Here is a 27,490-nt window from a genome sequence, read left to right as displayed (position 1 = left end):
CTTGCTCAGAGACTGTCCTCAGCGCCTTATGACTGTGGGACCAGCCAGGCCTCCAAGGCTGTTGATGGTGGGCCTCACTCACCTCTTCACGGCATCTCCGGATGCACTAGAAGCTCCAGTCCCACTGAGCTAGGTACCTTCCTGTGACACAACCTGCATTGCCCCATCTCCAGGCCTTTGCTATGCTCCTGTTGCTTCCAGGTCTGAGGAGCCCCTGGAAGGTACCTTTTCCAATCTCACTGCTTACCCTGCTTTCTCCCTCCTTCCACTCTGGCCTCACTGTTGCTTGAGATGCAGCCTACCTCAGGGCCTTTGCACTTGCCTTTCCTTCTCCTGGGGAATGCTCTCTCCCCAGGTGTCCTCAGGTCTTATCCCTTCATGTCACCCAGACTTTCACTCAAATGTCCCTGTCACAAGAATGCCTTCATTATAACAACCCCACGGTCACTTCCATACTCTACCCTGCTTTGTCTCTATATGTATTTGTTTTTTGATATATATTTATTTTTGCGTATTTGCCTGTCTTCTGTGAGTAAGTGTGAGGTCCAGGAAGGTAGGGACTGTGTCTTATTCACTGCTGAATTCTTAGTGCCTGGCACAAAGTAGGCCAATTGAGTAAAGAGCTGTCGAACGAATGAATGAATGAATGGATGAATGACTGAATGAAAGACCTTCAAATGCAGCCCTCATCAGAATCCTTTGTCACATGAGGGGGGTTTTAAAAAAAATACCTTGTCACAATATTTCTGTGTTTCTCTCACTAAACAGACTGGGAACTTCTTAAGGATAGGGACAAGTATTGCCCACCCTGTGTCCCCAGGCCTGGGGCAGGCCAGAGCACACGCTTGAGAATTAACAAAAAATAAAATTGATGTGGCAGCTTCTTTGCAGAGACAGCCGCTACAATTCCCCCCAATCCTGGTGCCCAGGACCCTCTGCAGCGGGCCTTGTCCCCTCCCTCTCCTGCCCAGTGGGAGGGTCTATTTCCCCTCCCCCTTGGTCATGTGATTTCTTTGTACAATCAAATATGGCAGAAGCCATGGTTGGGTTGGATCCGAGGCTTTGCCTCAAGTGGTCTTGCAGCTCCATACTCATCCTCTTGGAATGCTGCCCTCTGACCCTTGTGGATGGAAACTGGTGTGCCCCCTGGGAGGCACTGAGGGGACCTCCACGTGCAGAAGCTCCAGTCCCACAGTGGGGGACGGAGTATGGAAACTGGCCTTCCCACTGGGGCCAGGGGAACTGAAGTTCTGGCCGACAGCCAGGGCATTTACTTCTGGAACCATCTAGCTGAACTGAATGGAGCTGCAGGAGTGAGGGCAGCAGAATGAGGACAGGCCAAGATCGGCCAGCCCACAGGATAGCAAGAAATAATAAATCATTGTTGGGAGCCACTACGCTTTGGGATAGCATTTACTGCACAGCAATGGATAACTGATAACACCAATTTCTCTGATCAGAAATTCCAGACATCCAAGAAGTCCTGAGACAGTTATGGGAACGTCTGGCTTTGGAAGAGTGTCCAGATTCTGACAGGAAGTGGGTCTAGTGATGCTCCTTCCAAAACGCAATCTGGAGATCTGATTACTCACAAATTCATTCATTGGGACCAATTTGCTGCCCATTCCAGTGCTGTAAGCTAAAGATCCAAAGATGGGCTCTCAGCCTCTACTCTCAAAGTGCTCCCCATCCCATGAAGGAGGCAGACAGAAAAGCATGAGGTGGTTTGGGCTGTGCTGACAGCAAAGGGGGATCATGATATTTAGGAAATACAATAAAAATCATGTAAGCTCACTATGTCCCAGGTACATTTCTAAGCACTTTACTTGTACTATCTCATCTAATTTTCAAACCAGCCCTAAGAGAGAAGTCTTGTTCTTTTCATTCCCATTCTACAGATGAGGAAACTGAGGCACAGAGTGATTAAGAAACTTGCCTTGGATTAAGTGATGGGTCATCTCAGAGCAATGAGGGAATTTAGAGAAGGGAGTGATTATATCTGCCAAAAGGTTTTCTGAAGAGGGGCCATTTGTCTTGACCTTTGAAGGATGCATAGGAGTCTACCAGGCAGAGAAGCAGTGGGAACAAAGTGGGCAGGCCTGAGGCAAGATGAAGCCAGAATCCACCCAACCTAGGGCTCTGGATTAGAAACCACAGGATTCTACCTTGTCCCCTGACACAGGAACCAGGCAAGGGAGCAAGCCATAGCCCGAAAGAAGCAGAGGGCTTGCAGGATCCAGGTGGATGGTGTGTGGGCTGAGACAGCATCTCAGCAAATGAACCCTGGTCTGAGGGAAGTGACAGTGAGGCTGTTCAGACATACTCCTTCCCCAGACACCCCAGGATCCTGGTCCTCTGTGAGGGGCAGCCCCTCGGCCAGAGACACACAGGGACAGAGGAGAGAAGGGCTTGGAGGCTGGGGCCCATGCCCAAGAGTAGTACAGAGGGATGCAGCTTCGGCAGACCCTTCTGTTAGGTATTCACTATTGACTTTCCACTTTGATATAGGGCATATATGGTTTTTCTTCCAAACTAGGACACCTGGAGAACAAATGGGGCACTATTAATAGTTGTCCCAGGAGGAGAGGTGTCAATCAGGATGTGCGGTCACACGGCATATGTGGCACCTACCACAAGCATTCCAATTATTAACTCATTTAATCCTCTTGACAAACTTCATTAAGACATTTGCTATCCCCCCTCCCCTTTACCAGATGAAGAAACTGAAGGACAGAGAAGAGAAATTGACATACACTGGCACTTACTCTATGTTGGGCGTGAGCCAGGCTATTTCACAGAAATTGGTCTAACCTGTCCACAGATCTGTAAAGGACATTTGGGGACTCCATTCACAGATAAAGAAACAGGCTCTGAGACCCAACCCAAGTCCAAAGGATCCCCAGTCTCAGCCTCTCTCTGCTTGACTGGGTCTCCTTGGAACATACATACCAGTCTTAACCTCCTGCTTGCCTGCTTTTTTTCCTTTTTCACACCACCCCTCCCCCCGCCATGCCAAGGGGATTGTAGCCCTGAGAGAGGTGTGTCTCCAGCAGAAGAATGCATGTGTTCTTTTAGGTGGGACAGGAACAGTGGCGGTGGTGGGGGGGGGGGGGCTGGATACTAGGCTGGGGCTGTGGCTGGGCTGGGGGGAGTGGACAGCTGGTGGAATGGCCACGATGGATCTTTAGGCTCAGGCACTCTGTCTTTCCCTTTCTTCTCCTCCTCTTTCTTCCTTCCTCCTTACTCCTTCTTCCTTCCTCTTCCTCCCTCCTTCCTTCTTCTTTCTTCCTCCTCCTCCTCCTCCTTTTTTTGTTTTTTCTGAAGATTTTATTTATTTGTCAGAGAGAAAGAGTGGGCATGAGCAGGGGGAGGGAGAAGCAGGCTCCCTGCTGAGCAAGGAGCCTGATGTGGGACTCAATTCCAGGACCCTGGGATCATGACCTGAGCCAAAGGCAGATGCTTAACCAACTGAGCCACCCACTCAGTTGGTTAAGCATCTGCCACCAGGTGCCCCTCTTTGTCTCCTTCTGTTTCTCTCTCTCTCTTTCTCTTTCAAAGAATCAGGTGCACAAAGAATGCCTATGTGGACAGGGCAGACTTTTCTAAGGGATTCTACCACCTAGGGCTGGGTTCTGGCCTCCTATCTCTTCTGCCAGTCTTTGACGCACTGTGTGACTGTGCAGGGCCCTTCCTGATCTAGGCTGCACTCAGTTTCCCATCTGGAACTCCAGGAACCGAGCCCCCAGGCCCTCTTAGAACCTTGGATTCTGGCTGTATAGTGGCTGGGGACTCTGAATTCAGGGTCACATGGCCTGGCTTTAAATCCAGGCTCTGCCTTTTCAGATGTGTGACCTTGGGGCAAGTTATTTAACCTGCCACTAGGTGGTCATCTGGAAAATGGAATGATGGCAAAGATGATGATGATGCTTCATTAGGCTGCTGTACAGTTAAATCAGTGAATATGTGAGAAGTGCTTAGAGCAGTGCTTGAAACAGAGGAGGGGCTGTGTTGTGTTTGTTCCTATTATCTTTTAGGGTGAACATAAGGAAAGAGACTCAAAGAGAAGGGTCCAGGATGAGCACAGGAGGGAGTATGTGGCTGTGAGCAGGCCCAACACAATAGGGCAATGAGAACAGACAGGACATTGTGCACTGGCAGGAGCCTGGCAGGCTGACGGAGCCATGCCCAGGCACCTGCTGGGAACAAGGGTGACCGTGGAGGGTGGGGAGTGGGCAGGGTGCCCAGGAATCTGGTCCCACTTGCTGTGGCCAGAGCTAGAGGGACCACAGCCCCCAGCCAGCCAACTCCCCAACCTCAGCCACTAGGGCGCCACCCTGGAGATTTTTGCCTTATGATTGAACATTACTATAATTTATTTCACGCTTGTCTTAATTTAAAATTTATTTTTTAATTTAATTTTTTTTCAGGATCTGAGTTATGCTCACATGGTTCAAAAATCAAAAAGTTTAATAAACACTTTGGGGAGAGTCTGCCCCTGGCCCTGTCTCCCACCACCTGGCCCTTCCCCGCAGGCCAGGCTATTATTCTATGTCAATAAATATGATGTATGCATTTGATATATTTCCCCCATTTTAAAGACAATACAAAGCATGCAATGCACACTGCCTTACGACATGCTTTGTCACTTGATATTTTTTATTTTTAAAAAAGATTTTACTTATTCATTTGGGAGTGAGAGAGAGAAGGAGCAAGCAGAAAGAGGTACAGAGGAAGGAGAAGCAGGCTCCCCACTGAGCAGGGAGCCCAATGTGGGGCTCAATCCCAGGACCTCAGGATCATGACCTGAGCCAAAAGCAGATGCTTAGCCAACTGAGCTACCCAGGTGCCCCTCACTTAATATTTTCTAAAGCAATTTTTCTACTTAGGTGAATTTGAATGAGAAAAGGCACCACTACTTCCTATAAACAGAAATACCCATGACAAGAAGCCCATGGAAATAGAGTAAGGCCAGTAAATCCCAGCAGCGTCCTTTTGTCAGTGGGGACGCTGAGTTCAAAGTCGGCCTTCTCTCTGTCCCAGTTGGACTAGCAAATGTTAGAAGCTGAGGCACCCATCACCAAGCTAATACTTGTTCTGTGAGATCATTAAAAGAACTAAAAATATTTGGGTGGAAAATTTTTTTCTCACCTTGGAATTCAGTGTATTTAATACAGCATTGTCTTTTTATATTTCTTCTCAATCAATCTAGCAGTTTGTCCCTTTTGTTGAAATTTTTCAAAGAACCAGTTTTTGGTTTCATTGATTTTTTCCATTGTTTTTCCATTTTCTATTTCATTAATATCCTTTCTAACCTGTATTGTTTCTTTGCTTCTGCTTGATTTATATTGAGTTTGCTCTCCTTTTCCAGGTTATGCATAACAACCTGTATAGATCAGGTTTTTGATACACGATCTTTCTGCTTTTTGAATCTAGGCATTTACAACTATGAATTTTCTTCTAAGCACTGCTTTAACTGTACCCCATATGTTTAGGAATATTGTGTCTTATTCTCATTCATTTGAAATAACTTTATTTTATTCAAAGTATTTTCTAATTTTCCCTGTGATTTCTTCTTCACCTACTGATGGGAAAGAAGCATATTGTTCCATTTCCACATAATTAGGGAAATTAATATCTGCATATTTTAATTCCTACAAATTTCTGTTATTGATATCTGATTTCCATCCATTGTGATTGGAGAACATAGTTTGTATAATTTCTATCCTTTCAAATGTATTGAGGTTTGTAATATATCATATATCCTAGAGAATGTTGCACATGCACCTGAGAAGAACGTGCATATCCTACTGGCTTCGGTGAAGTATTCTGTAGATGTCTATAGGTCTATTTGGTGTGTGGAGATATTAAAACGTTTATTTCCTTTTGATTTTCTCCCTTGTTCCATTCATTATTGAAAATAGGATATTGTAATTTCCAGTTATTATTGTTGAATTGTCTATTTTTCTTATCAATTCTGTCACTTTTTCCTTTGTGTATTTTGGGGCTTTTTTATTAGGTGCATATATGTTTTTAATTGTTATACCTTCCTAATGGACTGACCTTTCTTATCCTTCTTTATCTCTAATAACACTTTTTTCTTTTAAAGTCTATTTTGTCTGCTATTTTGTCTGATGTTAGCATCCCGGTTTTCTTAAGGTTGCTGTTTACATGATTTATCTCTCCCTATCCTTTCACTTTAAAACTCTTTGTGCCTTTCAGTCTGAAGTGTTTTTCCTACAGATGTCATAGAAGTAGAACTCATTTTTAAAGTCCAATCTGACAGCCTCTGCCTTTTGATTGGATTGTCCAATACCATCACATTTAATGGTATTACCAATGTCATCGGACTTGTGTCTGCCTCTTTCCTTTTTGTTTTCTATGTCTTTTCTGTTCCTTTATTCATTCTTTACTGCTTTCTTTGTATTTAGTGAATTTCTGATGTAGTATTTAAATTACTTTAATCATTTTTTCACTATGTATTTTCAAATTATTTGCTTATTGGTTGCTCTTGGACTTAATATATACATCTTAACTTTTCAGAATCAGTTTTAGATTCATATTAGCTTACTTCCAGGGAGAAATAGAAATGTTACTTCTTCATAAATCTATTCCCTTTTCTCTACTTTTTGGTGATATTATTGCAATGTATACTATATTTATAACTGTTACAAACCCAACAACATAGTGTTATAATTGTTAACATACATAATTGTATGTCTTTTCAAGAAGTTAAGAGATGAAGAAAGAGCATGTATATTCATAGCTTTTATTATATTAACCTTCTTATTTAGCATTTATGGTTATTTTCTTTTGTTCCTATGGATTTGATTTATCATCTAGAGTCATTCCTTCAGCTTTGCTCCCATCCACCTTGTGTGCTGTTATTGGCAAATATGTTTCTGTATGTTATAGGCCCAACAATACAGATTGCTTTATATAATCACATTTAAAATCAGTTAATAGAACAAAAGAGAAGAAATATGAACTTATATTGCCTTTCATAATTTCATAATTATTTATACCAGTGCTTTTTTTTTTTTTTAAATGGGGATTGTGTGAGGTCATTTCCTTCCAGCCTGAAGAATATCCTTTATAATTTCTTGTATGGCAGGTCTGCTAGCAGAAAATTCTCTGTTTTTGTTTACCTGTAATGCCTTTAATTCACCTTCATTTTTGAAAGACAGCCCTGCTGGATATAAGATTCTTGGTAGACAGATTTTTACTTTGAGCATTTTGAATATGCATTTCATTGCCTTCTGGCCTCCATTGTTTCTGATGAGAAGTCAGTTGTTTATCTTATTGGGCACCCCTTATACAAGGGTCATTTTTCTCTTGCTGGTTTCAAGATTTTTAATTTGTCTTTGGGTTTTAGCATTTTTATTATGATGTGTTTGTCAGCTCAGAATTCACTGAGCTTCTTGGATGTGTAAATGTGTAATTTAATGTTTTTCATTAAATATGGGCAGTTTTCAGGTATTTCTTTGAATATTATGCATTGTGCTTGATGACGTTCCTCATTTATCTAAAGCTCTGTTCATTTTTGTCATTTTGCCCCCTCTGCTCCTCAGATTTCACAATCTCTATCAATTTATTTTCAAGTTCGCTGATTCTTTCTTATACCAGCTAAATATACTGTTGAGCCCTTTTAGTGACTATTTCATGTCAATTACTGTATTTCTCAACCCAAGAATTTCCACTGGATTCTTTTTCATATTTTCTATCTCTTTATTCTCAATATGATATGGCATTGTCATTATACCTTCCATTACTTCTTTAATCATAGTGCTATGAACATATTTATAATTGTTATTTTGAAGTCTTTGTTCAGTCCAACATCTGGTTACTTTCATAAGCAGTTTTTATTACCCCCACCGACACCCAGTATATTACCCATAATTTCCTGTGTGTGGGGTTTTTTTTTTCCTGTATGTCTCATAATTTTTTGTTGAAAAATAGACATCTTAAAAAAATTGTAGCAGGGGCACCTGGGTGGCTCAGTGGGTTGGGCCTCTGCCTTCAGCTCAGGTCATGATCTCAGGGTTCTGGGATCAAGACCCAAATCGGGCTCTCTGCTCGGCAGGGAGCCTGCTTCCCTCTCTCTGTCTGCCTGCTGCTCTGCCTACTTGTGATCTCTCTCTCTGTCAAATAAATAAATAAAATCTTTAAAAAATAATAATGTAGGAAGTCTGGATAGTAGTCTGCCTTTTAGGGGCTTGTTATTATTTCTTTGTTTGTTTATTTATTTATTTAGGTGAATTGCTTGATTATCCTATTGAAGTCTATTTCTTCCAACCCCTACAGTGTGTACCTCTGATGTTACTCCTCATGGGGCACAGCCTTGGGAATATCCAGAGATGTCCTGGGATGACTTGGTTTTACAGGACTCTCTTTGTCTCTTTCCTTGACCATACCCAGCTATTAAGCTCTATTAATTGCTAGCTGATTGCCTATTGTTTCAACAGTGTCCTGGGGCATACATTTCTTCACAGACACATCCAATTAAAACCAGGATTCCTTGAACAGATAGTGTCTCAGGTTAGTGTTGGATATTTTAAGCTTTTCTCTCTCTCTCTCTTTTTTTTTTTTTTGGTTCTCTCCAGCAAAATAGATGGTTTAGTTTACACTATATTTCCAATGACTCTATCAATCTTTTCCCAATTGCCTTTCACCATGCCTCCACTGTTTTTGAATGTGCTCTTTCACTTGAACTTCTCCACACTGGGTTGCCAATGAAATCAGTTCCTTTGGACAGAGTTGTACCTCTCTTTTCTATGGCCTGCTTCTCCTCCAGAAAAAGCCTCTGATGTGTAGCCCTGGTGCTGGGAGTGGGACAGTGGTGAACTTCTCTCTGAATGACACCCCAAAGTTAGGATCCAAGTGCTCAGTATATGGGGGTGGGGTGAAGCAGCCCTGACTCTTGACAACCCTCTCTTGTTGTAGAACCCTTGCTCTATGAGATGGGACAAGGCTAACTTGGGCTCCAGTATCTTTGTGGATCTCTGCCTTGGTATAGCCTTTATACCATGAGCAGGGATTTAGTAGAAGGAAGAAGGAACCCCCACCTCTTGGCTGTGCTTGCCTGGAACTTAGACTCAGCAACAGGTAGCTGAGACAGAGTGAGAAATGCTGATGCTCTTCCCATCTTGGGAAGACAGCCCTTGGCTAGGAGCTGGAGGGAAAGGAAACCCTGTTCTTGGCTGTATCAGTCTGTCTCACTGAGCTGGGAGTGGGAAGGGATGGAGTAGGTCTTGATTTAAATGCTACAAACTTGCCTCTCTTACTAAATTTTAGTACATTTTCCTGAATAGTATATTCATTTGCTCTATGCCCTTATTTCCACATATTTTGGTTGTTTAAAAAAATTTTTTTTACTGATTACTTTGGAGAGTGGTCTATGGAGCTCCTCATGCTGTCATGCTGGAAATTGAACTCACAAAGATATTGTCTTATGATAGCTTCTAGAAGCTATGTTGTTTTGCCTTTCATATTTAGGTCTATAATTCATCTGAATTTGATTTTTTTTGTGTGTGTGTATGATGTGAAATAGGTGTTAGGTTTCCTCCCACCCTGTATTGAAGAAATTTTCTTTTTTCTCATTGCTCAGATGAGTCTCCTTTTTCATAATCTAAATGTCCAAATATGGCTATTTGTTTCTAAAATTTCTATGCTGTTCTACTTATTTACTTATCTATTTTTATGCCAAGCCTATACCATTTTTGTGATAATTTACTGAGGCTTAGTGATACATTTTCACTTCTATCTTAGCTATTCTTAGCCTCTTGTGTATCAACACGAATTTTAGAATTCTCCTGTCAATTTCTACAAAAAACTCCATTAATAGTTTGGTTGGGATTGCACTGGTTGATTCATTTAGCAATGAAGAATGAACTCCTGAACATGGTTATTTACACTGAATTCACAGACTCTGACCAGCCCACCAAATCTTGCCCACAGCCTGTTTTTGTGTGACTCTTGAGTTAAGAATGATTTTTACATGTTTAAAGAGTTGTCAAAAAAGAATATGTGAAAGAGACCACATTTCTCAGTTTTGATTGCTACTATTGTGTTTAAGATTTAAAATCCATCTATGTTCATGAATATAATTGGCCTGTAACTTTCCTTTCTTATGATACCTTGTTGAATCCACGCTATTGGTATGTTGCCCTCACAAACTAATTAGAGAGTTTTCATTCTTTTTCTATTAACTGGAAAAAAATATGAAAAATTAACTCTATTTCTTACAAATTTGGTAGAATTTGCCAGTGTATCCATTTTTCTGGGTGGAAAACATTTAAGTACAGATGATGTTTCTGTAATAGTTATAGGATTACTTACACTTCTATTTCTTCTTATCTCATTTTGATACTTTGTAGTATCCTAGGAATTTATCCATTTAGCCAAAATTTTCAAATTTATAGGTATAAAATTGTTCATAATATTATCTTATTTTTTAAATGCCTGCAGGATCTGTAGAGATGCCCCCCCTTTAATTACTAATTTATGTCTTCATTCTCTCATATCCTTGGTCATTCTTTTATTATCAACTTTTTCAAAAAGATAAACTTTTGGCATTATTGATTCTCTTGGTTATATGTTTCTTGTTATATTAACTTCTTATATTTTCATTATTATTTTCTTCCTACTTTCTATTTTTCGGGGGGTTTATTTTGTTGTTCTTTTTCTAACCTCTTGTGATGACTCACTGATTTCTTTTCAGCCTTTCTTCTTTTTGAATACTAAAAATTTTTAATTACTTTAAAGCATTGTATTAGTTTCAGTTTGAGCTGTGCAAGAAAAATAAACATTTTGTATCTGCTTGTGCACTGTTCTATACTGCTTGCCATATTGTTCAAATCTTATGTATCTTTAATGTTTATTTGTGTGTATTTTACTTTTATCAATCACTGAGAGAGGTGTTTTATAGTCTGTCTATATGATTATAGGCTTGTCTATTTCTCCTTATAGTTCTGAATATTTTTTCCTTTATATATTTTGAGGCCAGGTGTATCCAAATTTAGAATTGCTAAATAGTCTTAGTAAATTGAATTTTTTAATAGTGTGACATGCCCCACTTTATATCTCTACTAATTTTTTTTTACTGTTATATCTGCTTTGCCTGGTATTAGCATAACAACACCTGCTGACTTTTAGTCTTATTGTTTGTCTGCATAGGTCCCATTCTTAACTATCAATCTCTTATTATCTTTTACTTCAAATGTATCTTTTGGAAACAGCATACAGTTATAGCATTTAAAAAATCCAATCTATCTTTTTCTTATAATTGAAAGTTTTTAGTCAATTTATATTTTATGCAATTTTTGCTACATTTAGGTTTACATTTAGCATCTTGCCAAATGGTTTTTATTTATATTCAACCTTTGCCATCTTCCTTATTCTCTGCTTTGATGACTACTTTTGTATTTATTTAAATGTTTCTTAAATCATTCCATTTTTCTCTGTTAGTTTGGAAATTGTTCACTCTTTTACTATTCTTTCAGTTACTACCCTAGAGATTAAAATCTGCATCCTTCATTTATCAAAGCCTGATATTAATTGGTACTTCCCCCTTTGGACTTCAGCATATTTGGACTTTGACATATTTGAATTCGAATTATCTTCCCAATTTTTATGTTGTTGTTGTACTTTATTTTAATTCCCTATGTATTTTTAACACTCTAGACATTACTAATTACAGTAGCATTACTATTTTCAGTAAACTTCTTTTAGAGGTGTGCATATTTTTGTTGTGAAATATCTTTAAACTTACATAGTAGTTGCAGGAATATTTTAGAGATCTTCCCTGTACCTTTCTTCCAGCTACCCTCAATGATAATGTCTTATATAACCATAGTACAATGATCAAGACCAGACAATTAACATGATGCAGTGAACTGAACTGCAGACCCTATTCAGTTTTTACAGGCACTCACATGTGTGTGTGCTTACAGTTCTATGAAATTTTTTCATATCTGTAGATTCATGCAACCATTAAATAAACAGAATATAAAACATTTCATTGTCTTAAACTCTCATGCTTCCCTTTTGTAGTCATGCAGCCACTGATATGTTCATAATTATAACTTGGTCATTTTGAGAATGCCATATAAATGGAATCATATGGTATGTGACCTTCTGGGACTGGCATTTTCCCCCCTCAGTGTAGTGTTGAGATCTAGCCAAGTTGTATGTGTCAATTATTCATTTATTTTTATTGCTGAATAATATTCCATGATAAGAATATGTTAAAATTTGTTTAACTGCTCACCTATTGAGGAACATTATGGTTGTTTCTGTTTTTTTCCTATTACAAATAAGGGGTGCTATGAACATTTGTGCACAGGTTTTTGCATGGGTGTAAATTCTCATTTCTCTGAAATGAGACACCCAAGGGTGCGATTGCTGGTTCATTTTTGTTGTTGTTGTTGTTTTTAGAGATTTTATTTGTTTCTTTTAGAGCAAGAGAGAGAAAGCACAAGCAGGTGGAGGGGCAGACAGAGGGAGAGGGGGAAGCAGATTCCCTGCTGAGCAGGGAGCCAGATGCAGGGCTCGATTCCAGAACTCTGGGATCATGACCTGTGCTGAAGGTAGATGCTTAAACGACTAAGCCATCCAGGTGTCCCATGATTGCTGTTTTATTGTAGTCTCTTAATTGAAATATTTTTGACATATAACACTATGAAAACATAAGGTATACATATATTGATTTGATACATTTATATGTGGTAACATAATTTTCATTATAATGAAAATTAGCACTGCTACCACAACACATAATTATCATTTTTTGAGATATAGTTGACATGTCATATCTCAGTGAAAATGTACTGCAGTTTAAAAAAAAATTGCCAAACTGTTCTCCAGAGTAACTGTAACATTGTACATTCCCATGAGCAATGAATGGAGAGATCCTGCCTTAAGATTTATTTTGTATGATTTTAATATAGTTACACTAACTTTTTATGGTTGCTGTATATATAGTATCTATTTTCTACCCTTTTGCTTTCAAGTTATTTGTCTTTGCATCTCAGGTTTATCTCTTGTCAGGTGTTCATAATTGAGTCTCTCCTTTACATCCAGTCTGACAATCTCTCTGTTTAGATTGGGATATTTAAACCATTCAGATTTAATGTAGTAATTAATATGGTTCAGTTTACTTTCACCATTTTGCTATTTGTTTTCTGTGTCATTTTTTTGTTTGTTTGCTTTTCTGTTTTTCCTTGACTGCTTTCCTTTGTGTTAAGTAAATGTTTTTTAGGGTACCAGTTTTATTTTTCTATAGATATTTTTCCTAAATTTTTGAATTTTTGAAATTTATTTTCTCAATTCTTGCTCTAGGAATTTTAATATGTACCCTAATTTATAATAGTTACTTTAAATTAAAACTAATTTACTCTAGTAGCCTATAAAAATTTTGCTCCACTATAACTCTATTCCATTTCACCTTTAGGCTGATATTTTCATGATATTTATTTACATATGTCATAAACCCAACAATACAGCATTATCATTTTTGCTTTTTGAAATATTATGTATTTTTTAAATGTTAAAAGAAATGAGGAATATTTACTAATAGAATCTTTTATATTAAATCATATACTTATCATCTTTGGTGTTTTTTGTTTCTTTCTATGGATTGGATTTACTCCCTGGAGTAATTTCCTCTCAGCCTGGAAAGCTTCTTTTAGGATTTCTTTAAAGGTACACAAGTCAGCTATGAATTCCTTTCAGTGTTTGCTTATCTGAGAATGCCTTAATTTTGCCTTAATTTTTGAAGGATAGTTTTGCTGGGTATAGTAATTTGGTTGAAAGCATTTTCCTTTCATCACTTGGAATATGGATGCCACTGCCTTATGGTTTCCATTGTTCCTGAGGAGAAGTAAGCCATTACTTTTCCTGCTGCTCCTTTCTATTTGAGCCATTTTTTTTTTTTCTGGCTGTTTTCAAGGTTTTGCCTTCTCTTAGTTTTCAGTTTTACTGTCAAGTGTCTATATATGGATCTCTTTTCTATTTCCATTTCAGAATTTGTTGAGCTCCTTAGTGTGGTTTAATATTTTTCATCAAATTTGGGAAGTTGGGCCATTATTTATTCAAAACCAATTTCTTGCCTCCTTGGTTCTCTGCTCCTTTCAGCACTCCCATTACATATATGTTGGTGTGCTTGATGTCTCATGGGTCTCTGAGACTCTCTTCATTTCTCTTCAATCTTGTTTAATCTTGGTTCTTCAGACTGGATAATTTCTGCTGACATATCTTCAAGTTCATGAATTCTTTCTTCTGTCATCACAATCTGTTGTTGAATCCTTCCCAGGATTCCTTTCATTTCAGTTGTGTTTTTCAGCTCCACAATTTCACTTTCATCTTTTTCTATAATTTATGTCTCCTAATCAAAACTCATCTCATTGGTTCACTGTTGTCATACTTTCTTTCAGTTGATTAAATATTATTTTTTTAGTTATTTGGACATTTTCATACTAGTTCTTTGAAGTATTTTCCTCCAAGTCAAATATCCAGGGACACTCAACAACAGTTTCTGCTGAGTGCTCTCTTTCTTAGTTATGGTTAATACTTTACTGTTTCTTCTCACATCTCATAATTTGTTGAAAATCGGACATTTCCAATGTAGTAGCTTTGGGTTCCAATATGTTATTTTCACCCTGGAAGTTATTGATATTCTGTGTTCAGTAGCTTTTGTTTATTTAGTAACTTGCTTGGCTAAAACTAAAATCTGTCAACCTCACAGTATGGCTACTGCTATTTTTTTCCATTTTTAAATTCTTGTTTTTAGTTTTCAGTCTAACTTCCTATAGGTCATTTCTGTGTTTGGATAGCTTAAAAGCAATCCAGTAGTTCTACAGAGGTTGTATTTAAACACTTTGAACCAATAAGTCTTCTATCTTCTCCTGATATATGTGTGTGTGTGTGTGTGTGTGTGTCTGTGTGTGTATGTAGGAGACAGTCCCTTCAAAGTTCAAGATGTTTTCAAGTCTGCCTTTGCCTTCAGTTTCTTCTGGGAATCTCCATGTCTCTTATATACAACTGTGCAACTCAGGGTTGGTCAAGAGCATATGAATAGCTTGGGCTTTCTCTAATCTTCACACATGTAGGTCCTCAAGGCCTGACCCACCCTGGAAGAAGCCTTATACCAACTGAGTTGGGGAGACTGGGAACCACTGAAGCACAAAGGCCACAGCCTCCCACTGTTATTTTCTGAATCTCAGCAGTTTTCCAAGCATAAAAGCTTCTAAGATTTGGGGCATTGAATGAAAGTGTAAAAGGCAGGGAACCAGATCCCCTTAAAGACCAATGTGATTCTGTTCTTCTAGCAGAAAGAATTCTATGTTATTTGGCTAGAAACTCCTGCACTCTGTTACTTTGGGCCACAAATGCCAATTTTGTACCCTTGGGACTGAAGCCATAGCAGTGGAAACTGAGGCCCAGCATGGAGAATGGGATTTCTGAATGCAAGGCACAGAACAAGGATGCTGGCTTTTGCACTTACAGGCCAGTAACCAGCTCAGTATCAACTTATTTGATCCTTGAAGTTCTAGTTCATGAGAAGGGATGATGCATTTCCTAGCCTGGCATCCCACTACAGTGTGGGTGATACCCACAGACCCTCTAGTGCTCTAGCCATACAAGCCTCTCTTTGATCTCCATATATGTTGGGCTTGTCCAGTGTCAGGGCTTTCACACCTACTATTCTTGGCTTGGGATGCTCTTGCCCAGTTCTCCACACTCTCCTTCAAGGTCACCTGCCCAGACACTTCACTCAGTGGAAAGGGTATATCCCTCATTCTCCATCTCTATCTGTCACTTCCCTTTTATCCCACCTTAGTTATTTGAATTATTTAAGTATTTGTTTCTGATTTGCTTCTCCCTTCCTAAAAAGAAAGTCTCCAAGCTCAAGGACTGGTATGTCCTTTACACCTGTCCTCAGTACTGGGGTTGGTGGCCAGACAACAGACATACTAGTGGATGTGCAGTGGAAGGTGGCACAGAGGAAGGAATGAGTGAATGCCCATGATCTCTGGAGACCTTCACATGGAAATACTTGTGCAGGGTCAGGCCCCATGTGGCATGAGGACAAGTTGGCCAAGAGCTGAGGAGCTGTGTATTGTGTGTGTATAAACACAGACTTTTTTTTTCATTATCCAGCAGTGTTTTTTGGGGGAGACTTTCAGGTGCTGGGAGTGGACAAAACTGATGAAATGTGCTGCTATTCTGTATATACAGGATAATTATATATCATCACTTAGTATCTGATCTGATAACAGCTGTTAGAACTAGAGCAGCGAGGAGGAGAAAGTGCTGGAAGGACCTGCTGCAATTTAAAGTAATGGAATATCATTCCATTACATGTATATATATATGTAATGGAATATCATTCAGCCACAAGAAAGTAGGAAATTCTGCCATTTGCAACATGGATGGCCCTTGAGGGCATGGTGCTAAGTGACAGACTTCAGACAGAGAAAGCCACATCTGTATAATTTCACTTATATGTGGAATCTAAACAAAACCAGTCTTGTAAACAGAGTAGCATGGTGGTTACCAGGGGCTGGGAGGTGAGGGAATTGGGGAGATGTGGTTTAAGGGTACAAACTTTCAACCAGTAGATGAATGCATCCTGGAGATATAATGCACAGCACGGTGATTATAGTCAACGGTGCTGTATTATAGACTTCAGAGCTGCTAAAAGGCTAGATCCTAATTGTTCTCAGCATGAAGAAGAAATTGGAATTATGTGACTTGGTGGAGCTGTCAGCTAATGCTACTCTTGTAATTATATTGTAATATATAATACAGATTATATATATTCTGTATTGTACATCCTATTCATTCAAACATGTAAAATATACTATGTTATATGTGTTATGTTGTATAATATAATATATATTATATATAATATTATATGATACCATATATATGTATAAAATACAATTTAATACATTTTATGATGATAATATATAGACAATGATTCTCTACAACTCTGTATGGTATTATGCATTCTCTTACATATATTTCCATGAAGTTCTGACCCATAGGCAGGTTTGGGGCCAGCTTCTGTGGGGACATGGTGCCTTTGGGGACTCCTCCAGACCAAGATGCTACATGGCCCTGACCCCAGTACCACAGCTGTCACTTTCACAGTGACTGCATGCATCAGAGATGCAGCTTCTCTCCTGCACAGAGTGGGTGAAGGTACCACCCTGGAGGGCTGTCAGAAGGATTACCTGAAATGGAATGGAGGGAATGATAAGTGCCTGCTGTAAGCTATTTAATTTCCACAGACAGCAAGCTGAGGTTCAGCTAACAGCCTGCATTGTAGGAACCACCATTCCGCTGCACTTAAAAAAAATAGATGTATATTTTGTGTCCTGAGCCTCCTGACCCTGAGCCTCTCACCCAGAGTCAGCCGTCATCAAACATCAAACTCTGTTGTTCGTGTTTGATCCCAGAGTCTTTATTTGTATGCCTGTTGGCAGGGGGCAAGCTGAGGGGTTGTCAGAACAATGTCAAGGAACTCCCAGACTTCACAAATACCACAAAACTGTCATCATGTCTAAAAAGACGGACAATAATTCCTTAATAATTTCTAACTTCGAATGTATTCAGTTGTTCTTGTTCATTTGAGAGTGTTTACCTTTTCCCCAATGGATTTAATCAAACCAGGATCCATATTTTGTTTGTAAGTCTCTTAAGGGACTTTTTAATCTATAACCCATCTTCCCTTTTTATTTGCATGCCTTTTATTTCTTGAACAAACCTGATCACTTGTCCTGTAGACCAGTACATGCTTTGGAATGAATGAATGAATGTCTGAATGAATAAATGAATGAGTGAGTTAGTGAATGAATGACAACTCATATACATTTGGTCTTTTCTCAGGAGAAGTGGAAAAGTACAGAGTTCAACCTTAGGGCCTTGGAGGGTGTGTCTACTCCGTGTTGCTTGAATTTACCATTGCTTGCTTTTTGGAAACCTTTATTTTCCAAAACCCCTCTAAACAACTGACCTCTGGCGGAAATGTGGATGGGGCAGGACCTTGCGGGAGCACCTGCCACGCCCCATCCTGAGCCCCATCCGAGAGGCTGGGCATTATTTATGGAGATGTCCCAGTGACGGGGGAACTTCTGGCCAGGAACCGCCGGTGGTGTCACATCCTTAACCTGGCTGACATTGGAATGCCCTGGGGGGAGCATTTCTCCAGGAAAGGATGGTGGGTCAGGAGCCCCCATGGCGTCATTTCAAAGCAATAATAAAGATATCAGAAGGGCAATCTGTCAGGCGCAGACATTGGTGGTGAGTGCGGAGGCTGGGCAGATGGTGCAAAGGAGAAGGACGGGGCTGGGAACCAGATGTTATGTTTCCTGAAAATAGACATGTCAGGTCTCTGGGGTTGTCAGGTGCCCCCTTATTACCCCATCAGGCTAAACAGAGCCATGGAGCAGTGACATCTCACTCAGCCTTGGCGCCTGGAAGAGGACCCTGGTCCAGGCTGCAACCCAGGCCTGGGGTCTGAAGAGCCTGGAAAGGTAGGGCTTCCTTAGGGGAAACTGAGGCTCAGAGACTGCTGCAGAAGGCCAGACAGAATGTGGCAGCAGCTCAGGGGCAGAGACTAACTGGGGGCCAGGGAAGGTTCCTTGTGTCCACTTGTTCAAGGCTCTCCTGAGCTGCTCTAGGGCTGTGCGGCCCCTCCCCATTTCTACCACATTGTGGAGCCCTTCCTTGTCTTTGCACTGACCTTTATTTAAGCACATCTGCTTAGTGTCCCTTAAGCAAGTGGAAACTTGATAGACTCTCTTACAAACCCAAACAAACAAGCCCAGCATCACATAGGGTAAATGAAAGAAGTGGTGCAAATAAACTCTGTGACCTCTACGCGAGGCTGGCAAGCACAAACCAGCAGGTCTGTCTCAGGCGGCCGAGCTTGCACTCTGCTTTCTGGGTTAACAAAGGCGGAAGGCAAAGATGAGCAGGTGCCGGACCTTCCCACATGGCACCAACGTTGGGAGGGTGGACAGGGGGAGAGAAAAGATCATGGAAACTGGCTCGGCATGTGGCACCAACACTGCCTAATGCAATGCCTATGTCCTATCCCATGTCATCTTCCAATGGGAAACTCTAAGATCAACCAGGAGACCCAGGCCCATAGGGGACAGGGCGGGGGCGGGGGGACTCACTCAAGGTCACATGCAGCAGGATGTGGCTTCTAAATCTTCCTTTCTAGGAAGGTCACTCTGCAACCTGCTCGACTCTAGTGAGCACACGCACCTGTCACTGTGTGGCTGTGACCCTGGGAGAGCTGCTTGCCCTCTCTGAGCCTCGGGTTTCTCTTCTTTATAATGGGAATAATATGTCTTCCTTTTCCGGGTTGGTTGTGAGATGTTGGTAAGAGGAGACCATTCATTCAGTGGATGCTCACTGAACATTGTATATCTGGCACATAATAGGTGCTCAGTACATGGGATCTTCTTCATTTCCAAAAAGTGACTCTCTGGCATAAAAAGTACCAGGTATTAATACCTACTCCATACCAGCACCTGCCTGGGAGCATCTAGCCACACTTCGTGAGATAGGTATGAATATAACCATTTAACTGACGAGGACACTGAGATGTGAAGTCCCTTGCTCAAACATCAGGAGTTGCTCTGGACAGAGTATAAGCCAGAGGCTCTGGCTGATGCAGGGCTGTGCTGGGGCTCAGGCCCGGGGAGACAGAGGCCCACAGAGACAAGACCTGCTGGGGGTCTAGATTTGAACAGCCAAGCTGCCTGCTGGCAATGTCAGATTCAGGTTGTTGAATTTCTAGCCTGGGAGAGAGCAAAGCCTGTCTCTGAGCCTCTTGGGGGAGTAGATGTGTAATTATTTTGGGCAGATTGAATGTTTCTGACAAAAAGAAGGAGGGAGGAGGGAACAATTAGCCCCACTTTGCAGGCTGCTGGTATTTCTCTCGCAACAAGCATTGCAGCCCGAGACGCTGTAATTAGGCCGTGATAATAACAGGCTCCGTATCTCCCGCACCCTGTCAGGGAGAAGAATCCATCTTATCGGTAATTGTAGGGTTGGCGGTTTCTGAATGTCTCTTTCCGCTAGCCTGGGCCTTTCCTGGGGGGAGCTGGCAGGGCTTTCTGAGTGAACACTGCCTAGGCTGGGGTGCAGGGCGGGTAGGGGGACCAAGTCCGGAGAAGCCTCTCTCAGAGCTTGGGGGGAGGCCCAAAGCCGCTGCCTGGATCATGGTCCCAGCTTCTCACCTTGTCTTCTCTGCTTCCCTCCTTCCTACAGTCCATTTTCCACAGGTGGCTGGAAGATGTGCTGCTAAACTGGAAGCCATACTGTATCGTTCCTCTGCTTCACACCCTCCATGGCTCCCATCTTCCTGAGAGGCAGAGACACAGCCCTCTCATGGTCTGCCGGCCTGTGTCTTTGGGGCTGTCCCTCTCTACCTTCTTCTGCCTTCCTCTCACTCCCTCTGCTCTAGGCCCTCTGGCCTGTTCCCTGAGCACGCCTGCACATTCCCGCATCTGGGCCTTTGCAGTGACTGTTTCTTCTGCTTGGACTGCTTTCCCTTACATGCTCACTCCCTCACCTCCTTCAGGTCCCTTCTCGGGAACAGCCTCCTTCCAGCACTTCCTATTCACCTGTCCCACTTTATTTTTCTTTACTGTATTGTCTTCTAACTCACTATATATATTACTCAACATTCTGTTTTCCCCACAAGGCTGTCAGCTTCATGAGGCCAGAGGTATTTGTCTGGCTGGTTCATTGTACTTGAATGGCTGAAATAGTGTCTGTCATGCAGTAGGTGTTCCTTTAATGACACACAGCTGGCTCGACTTCCAGCCTGTGTGTTCTTTGCTTCATGTGACATTGGGGTCATCACCAGGACTCCATCCAGGGGCCCTCTCTCAGGCTTCCATGAATCTCCCATGCGCCCCACCCTCCACTCAAGACCTGTGGGAGACACCTGACCTCCATCAGCTCAGTCATCCTCTGTCCTTCCGTTGGTTGCTGTGAACTCCTCCAGACCTAGGGCCCAAGGCTGAGCATCCTCTAGGTCCTACAAACTGGCCATGGCTAGCAGCCTGATTTTGGATGATTCACTGCATGGCTGAGCCTCAGTTTTTACATCCATCAATAGGGACAGTAAGAGCACCTGTTTTCCTCAAAAATGAGATCTAAGTCCTCTAGTGGATACCTGGCTGCTAAGTGCTCCAAAAAGTAGAAAGTATGAGTATTCCTATTTATGTAATAGTGTTGCAGTGTTACTTTTGCTGTAATAGTAGTTACTATTATTAGTGGTTGTTGTTGTTATGTTATATGTAAAATATTTCTTCCAGAAATTTAAACTCATTTTTAAAAAAAGGGGGCAGGTAGCTACAATGTCACAGAAAAGAAACCCCTGGTCCACAAGAGCAAGCAAAAGTGTGTGTATGTCTTTTGCTGATGATGTTCAAAGGTGTCTCAAGATCAAATCAAATCCCTTCTCTATCTTTACTGAACTCTGAACATGAAATGTGCTGCAAGTAGTGGGCAAACCCTGCTGATCACTTGGTTTTTCCTTTTCAATAGAAGGATAACTGGGTAAACAAAACCAGAAGCTGAAAAAAATAATGCCCAATAGATTAAAACACAGATATTTGTTCAATGCAAGCACAATCACAAATTTTCACATTAAACATTTCTCAGTTACTTTACTATAAAAGACAGCAAACCTCCATATTTCACGTACTCTTAAAACAAGTTTTAAAACCCTCTAATTAAGGGGACACCTGGGTGGCACAGTCATTTAGGCATCCAACTCTTGGTTTCTGCTCAGGTCTGATCTCAGGATCATGAGTTTGAGCCCCCCACCCAGCACCATGTGGAGCACCGCATCGGGCTTCATGCTCAGTGGGTAGTTTGAGATTCTCTCTCTCTCTCCCCCTCTGCCACTCCTGCTCATGCTCTGTCTCTCTCTCTCTAAAATAAAGAAATAGATAAATAAATAAATCTTTTTAAAAAACCCTCTAATAAGTGTTTAATGAAAATAAAGTTTTGAAGAGTAGCAAGACCTCAAAATCAATACTACTAAATCGTTAGTGATGGCTTTTGCACTAACAATATTTGGATGGTAGGTGGAGAAAATATCAAACAAGAGTATGGATGTTTTAAAATGGTATTTTCTTCAACTTTTGTCTTTTTACTGACTCTTGTGCAAATTATAAGATGTATTCATGATGGTTGTAAAGACTCTTAGCTGAAGTCATACTTCAAATGCCAAATGGATTCTGGCAACATTTGACATCAGCAAAATCACCAATTGACACATACAGGAACTGTTAGGTTTTCAGGTTTTTAACTGCCTAGAGTCTCTCAGCTGACAAGTCCAGCCTTGTAAACCTGTTCTTGGTCTGCATTAGTGTGTTATAAATGATTTTTAATTAGATGGAGGACATCCTATTGTAGGTACCATGATGGGAGTTGTCAATAACAAAAAAAGAACACAATTAAGAAAAGCTAGAATTATAAGGATTCTCTAAACAGACCCAAAGGTGGTTTGAAGTTTTTCCATGTGATTTAAAAAAACGTTTGATGCAAAGCAGTTGTTGTATTTGTAATGATCCTGGCAGTTCACTGGAAAATTTTCTCATGTTTTCAATTGGAAAATGGCAAAAGAACACTTAGATCTTGCAATCTTGTTCTAATTAGTGCATTTACAAAATCAAATGCTCAGTAAAAAGCATTTTTGAAAAATCAGCATTTAAGACCAGGGATTTGGCTTCCTGATTTTCCCTGGGGGTTTATGGGCAAAATTCGATGATGCAAGAAATTTCTGTGACATCATCAGAGCCCATCAACATTTTGGCCGAGGGAACTTGGGATGTGGGAAATATGAATTTAAAATTTATTTTAAAATGTATTAAATACATTTATTTATTTATTTCTTAGAAATACATGTATTTCTTAGAAAGACAATGATACTATTCTCTAGCTGTCAGCTCATGATTTCACAAAGTCCTGTCCATCCTTCTAGCCAAATGTCCTTGCTAATGGCTATCAATGTCTATGAATCAGTTTGTCTTCCCTAATATTTCAGAAAGGTTCTAAATCCTTTAGGCCTTCAATATGGTAGATAAATATATATATCCCAACTCTTTGCATTTTAAGGAAATCCAAGTAAGTTACTGTCTTCTAGAATGATTTAGAATGATCCAGAGAAGTTTGAACTAAGCATGGTGAACTTCAACCAGTGCAATATCCATGATCATAAACCTTCACACCATGGTACTTACACCTCACCCAGCAGGAGAGTCATGCAATGCAGCCCTTATGCTTCTGAGGCAGCAAGTGTGGAGTGGGTACCGGGAATCTGCCACGGTACCCTGCATTCTGGTGGTTCCGGTGCAGGAGGCCCATGGACCATACTTTGAGAAACAGTTACTTGCAGCTCCTGCCTGTTTTTTCTTCAGTGCTAGGTGCACCAGTAACAGGATGATTTATTACTTTGTGGGTCAATAGAATGAGATGCACACAGACATTTGTGGAATGTCATCGATGGCATTTTCATGGAGGCCGATCATGAAATGAAAATATGCATGCTAGTGTGGTAATGCTAGCACTGGATTTTGATGAAAATTCAGGCATCCCTGTCTTGATTATTGGAATTTTATAACCCATCCTGGCCTCTGATAAGGCAAGTCCTTGACCCTCTTCTTCAGTCATGTCCTGGCTCTTCATGAGTTCTGTGTAATTTTTTGTGAATTATTTATGTTTTTAAAAAATGGCTATATAATTCACATTCAATAAAATTTTAAAGTATACAATGTAGGGGTTTTAAGTATATTCACAGGCTTCTGAAACCACCACCACAATCTAATCCCAGAATGTTGCCATCCTCCAAATAAACCCTGTACCTTTTAGCAGCAACTTCCCATTTTCTGTTCCCTCAGTCCTACTTTCAGTCTCTATGTTTACCTATTCTGGAAATTCCATAGAAATGGAATCGTGCCATATGTGACCTCTGTATTAGGCTTCTTTAATGTAGTGTAATGTTTTCAAGGTTCATCTGTGTTGTGGGGTGCGTTAGTGCTCCATTCCTTTTCATGGCCAAATAGTGTTCTATTATATGGCTACATCATATTCTGTTTATCCATTCATCTGTTGATGGAAAACCATTTCCACCTGTTGGCTCCACAAATGGTACCATTACTCACATTCACATACAACCTTTTCTGTGAACATGTATTTCTAATCCTCTTGCATATATAACTAGGAGTAGAATTGATGATTATGATTATTATGATAATGATTTATGTTTACTTTTTGAGGACACTCTATGGAGTTTCCCACAGCAGGGGCACTGGTTTATATCCCTACTAGCAAAATTGGTCCACATCCTTGCCCCTGCTTCTTGTTGTCCCAGTGAAATAAAATCTTATTGTGGTTTTGATTTACTTTACCTTATGACTAATGATGTTGAGCATTTTTTCATGGGCCATTTTAACATCTTCTTTGGAGAAATGTCTAGTCCAATTCTTTGAACATTTTTCATTGGGTTACTTGTCTTTTTAAGAGTCCTTTATTTAGGGGCGCCTGGGAGGCTCAGTGGGTTAAGCCTCTGCCTTTGGCTCAGATCATGATCTCAGGGTCCTTGGATCAAGCCCCACATTGGGTTCTCTGCTCAGCAGGAGCCTGCTTCCCCCTCTGTTTTTCTGCCTTCCTCTCTGCCTACTTGTAGTCTCTGTCTATCAAATAAATAAACACATAAAATCTTTAAAAAAAAAAAAGAGTCCTTTATTTATTCTGAATATTAGACCCTTACCAGATATATGATTTGCAAAGGTATCCTTTGAAGCACAAATGTGTTTATTTTGATGAAGTCCAATTTATTTTTTTCTTTGGTTGTTTATGTTTTACATGTCATTAAGGAACTATTGCCTAATCTAAAGTAATGAAGATTTACACCTATATTTTCTTCTAAGGGTCTTAAGTTTCAAGTCTCATACTGAGGTCTCGGATTCATTTTGAGTTAATTTTTGTATATAGTATGAGGTAGGGCTCTGAATTCATTTATTTGTTGAGGTTATCCAGTTGCCTCATACCATTTGTTGAAAAGACTATTATTACTCCACTGAATTGTCTCAACATCCTTGTCAAAATCAACTGGTCATACCTATGTGTAGAAGAATGAAACTGGATCATTCTCTTACACCATACACAAAGAAAAACTCGAAATGGATAAAATACCTCAACGTGAGGCAGGAATCCATCAGAATCCTAAAGGAGAACACAGACAGTAACCTCTTCAACATCGGCCACAGCAACTTCTTTTAAGATATGTCTCCAAAGGCAAAGGAAACAAAAGCGAAAATGAATTTTTGGGACTTCATCAAGATCAAAAGCTTCTGCACATAAAGGAAACAGTCAACAAAACAAAGAGGCAACCCATGGAATGGGAGAAGATATTCACAAATGGACAGTACAGACAAAGGGCTGATATCCAAGATCTATAAAGAACTCAAACTCAACACACACAAAACAGATAATCATGTCAAAAAATGGGCAGAAGACATGAGCAGACACTTCTCCATGAAGACATACAAATGGCTAACAGACTCATGAAAAAAATGTTTATCATCACTAGCTATCAGAGAGATTCAAATCAAAACCACACTGAGATACCAGGTAGAATGGCCAAAATTAACAAGACAGTAAACAACGTGTGTTGGAGAGGATGTGGAGAAAGGGGAGCCCTCTTACACTATTAGTGGAAATGCAAGTTGGTGCAGCAACTTTAGAAAACAGTGCGGAGATTCCTTAAGAAATTAAAAGAGCTTCCCTATGACCCTGCAATTGCACTACTGGGTACTTACCCCAAAGATACAGATGTAGTGAAAAGAAGGGCCGTCTGTACCCCAATGTTCATAGCAGCAATGGCCACAGTCGCCAAACTGTGGAAAGAACCAAAATGCCCTTCAGCGGACGAATGGACAAGGAAGATGTGGTCCATATATACTATGGAGTATTATGCCTCCATCAGAAAGAATAAATACCCAACTTTTGTACCAACATGGACAGGACCAGAAGAGATTATGCTGAGTGAAATAAGTCCAGTAGAGAGAGTCAATTATCATATGGTTTCACTTATATGTGGAGCATAAGGAATAACTTGGAGGACATGGAGAGATGGAGAGAAGGGAGTTGGGAGAAATTGGAGGGGGAGATGAACCATGTGAGACTGTGGACTCTGAGAAACAATCTTAGGGTTTTGGAGAGGCGGGGGGTTGGGAGGTTGGGTGAGGCTGGTGGTGGGTATTATGGAGGGCATGTATTGCAGGGAGCACTGGGTGTGGTGCATAAACAATAAATTCTGGAACACTGAAAAGAAATTAAAATTTTAAAAAAATTAAATTAAATTTAAAAAATTAATTTTAAAAACAGAAAAAAAATCAACTGATCATAGGTAAATGGGTTTATTTCTGGACTCTTAATTGATTTGTATGTCTATCCTTATGTCAACATTATACTATCTTGATTATGGTGCCTTAGTAATAAGTCTTGAGATTGAGAAATGTGAGTCCTCCAACTTTTTTTTTTTTTTTTTAAGAATATTTTGGCTCGGGGAGGAGTCAAGATGGCAGAGAAGTAGCAGGCTGAGGCTACATCAGGTAGCAGGAGATCAGCTAGATAGCTTATCTAAACATTGCAAACACCTACAAATTCAATGGGAGATCGAAGAGAAGAAGAGCAGCAATTCTAGAAGCCGAAAATCAACCACTTTCTAAAAGGTAGGACTGGCAGAGAAGTGAATCCAAAGTGATGGGAAGATAGACCGTGGGGGGAGGGGCCGGCTCCCGGCAAGCGGCAGAGCAACAGAGCACAAAATCGGGACTTTTAATTAAAAGTCTGTTCCGCTGAGGGACATCGCTGCAGAGGCTAAACCGGGGTGAAGCCCATGCGGGGTCAGCATGGCCCCAGGTCCCGCAAGGTCACAGAAGGATCAGGGGTGTCTGAGTGTCGCAAAGTTTACAGGTATTAGAACGGGGAAGCTGGCTACAGAGACATAGCTGAGGAGTGAGCTCTCAGCTCGGGGTTACCTTGAACCGGTCGCAGCCTGGGTGAGCTCGGAGCATGGCCGGAGGCCAGGGAGATGGGAGTTATTGGGCATTATTCTCTGAGGGCACACTGAAGAGTGTGGACCTGAGCTCTCGTTTCCTCCGGGCCGGAGACTGGGATGCCACCATTTTCATTCCTGTCCTCTGGAACTCTACGGAAAGCGTTCAGGGCACAAAAGTTCCTGAAAGCGAACCTGAGGGGATTACTCAGCCTGGCCCCTGGTAAGGGCGGTGCAATTCCGCCTGGGGCAAAGACACTTGAGAATCACTACAACAGGCCCCTCCCCCAGAAGATCAACAAGAAATCCAGCCAGGACCAAGTTCACCTACCAAGGACTGCAGGTTCAATACCAAGGAGAGCAGCGGAATTTCAGAGGAGGAGAAAGCAAAGC

Source organism: Mustela nigripes, chromosome 2 (assembly GCF_022355385.1).
Source record: "Mustela nigripes isolate SB6536 chromosome 2, MUSNIG.SB6536, whole genome shotgun sequence".
NCBI lineage: Eukaryota > Metazoa > Chordata > Mammalia > Carnivora > Mustelidae > Mustela > Mustela nigripes.
The sequence above is the reverse complement of the archived record's forward strand: the minus strand, read 5'-3'. Positions refer to the sequence as shown.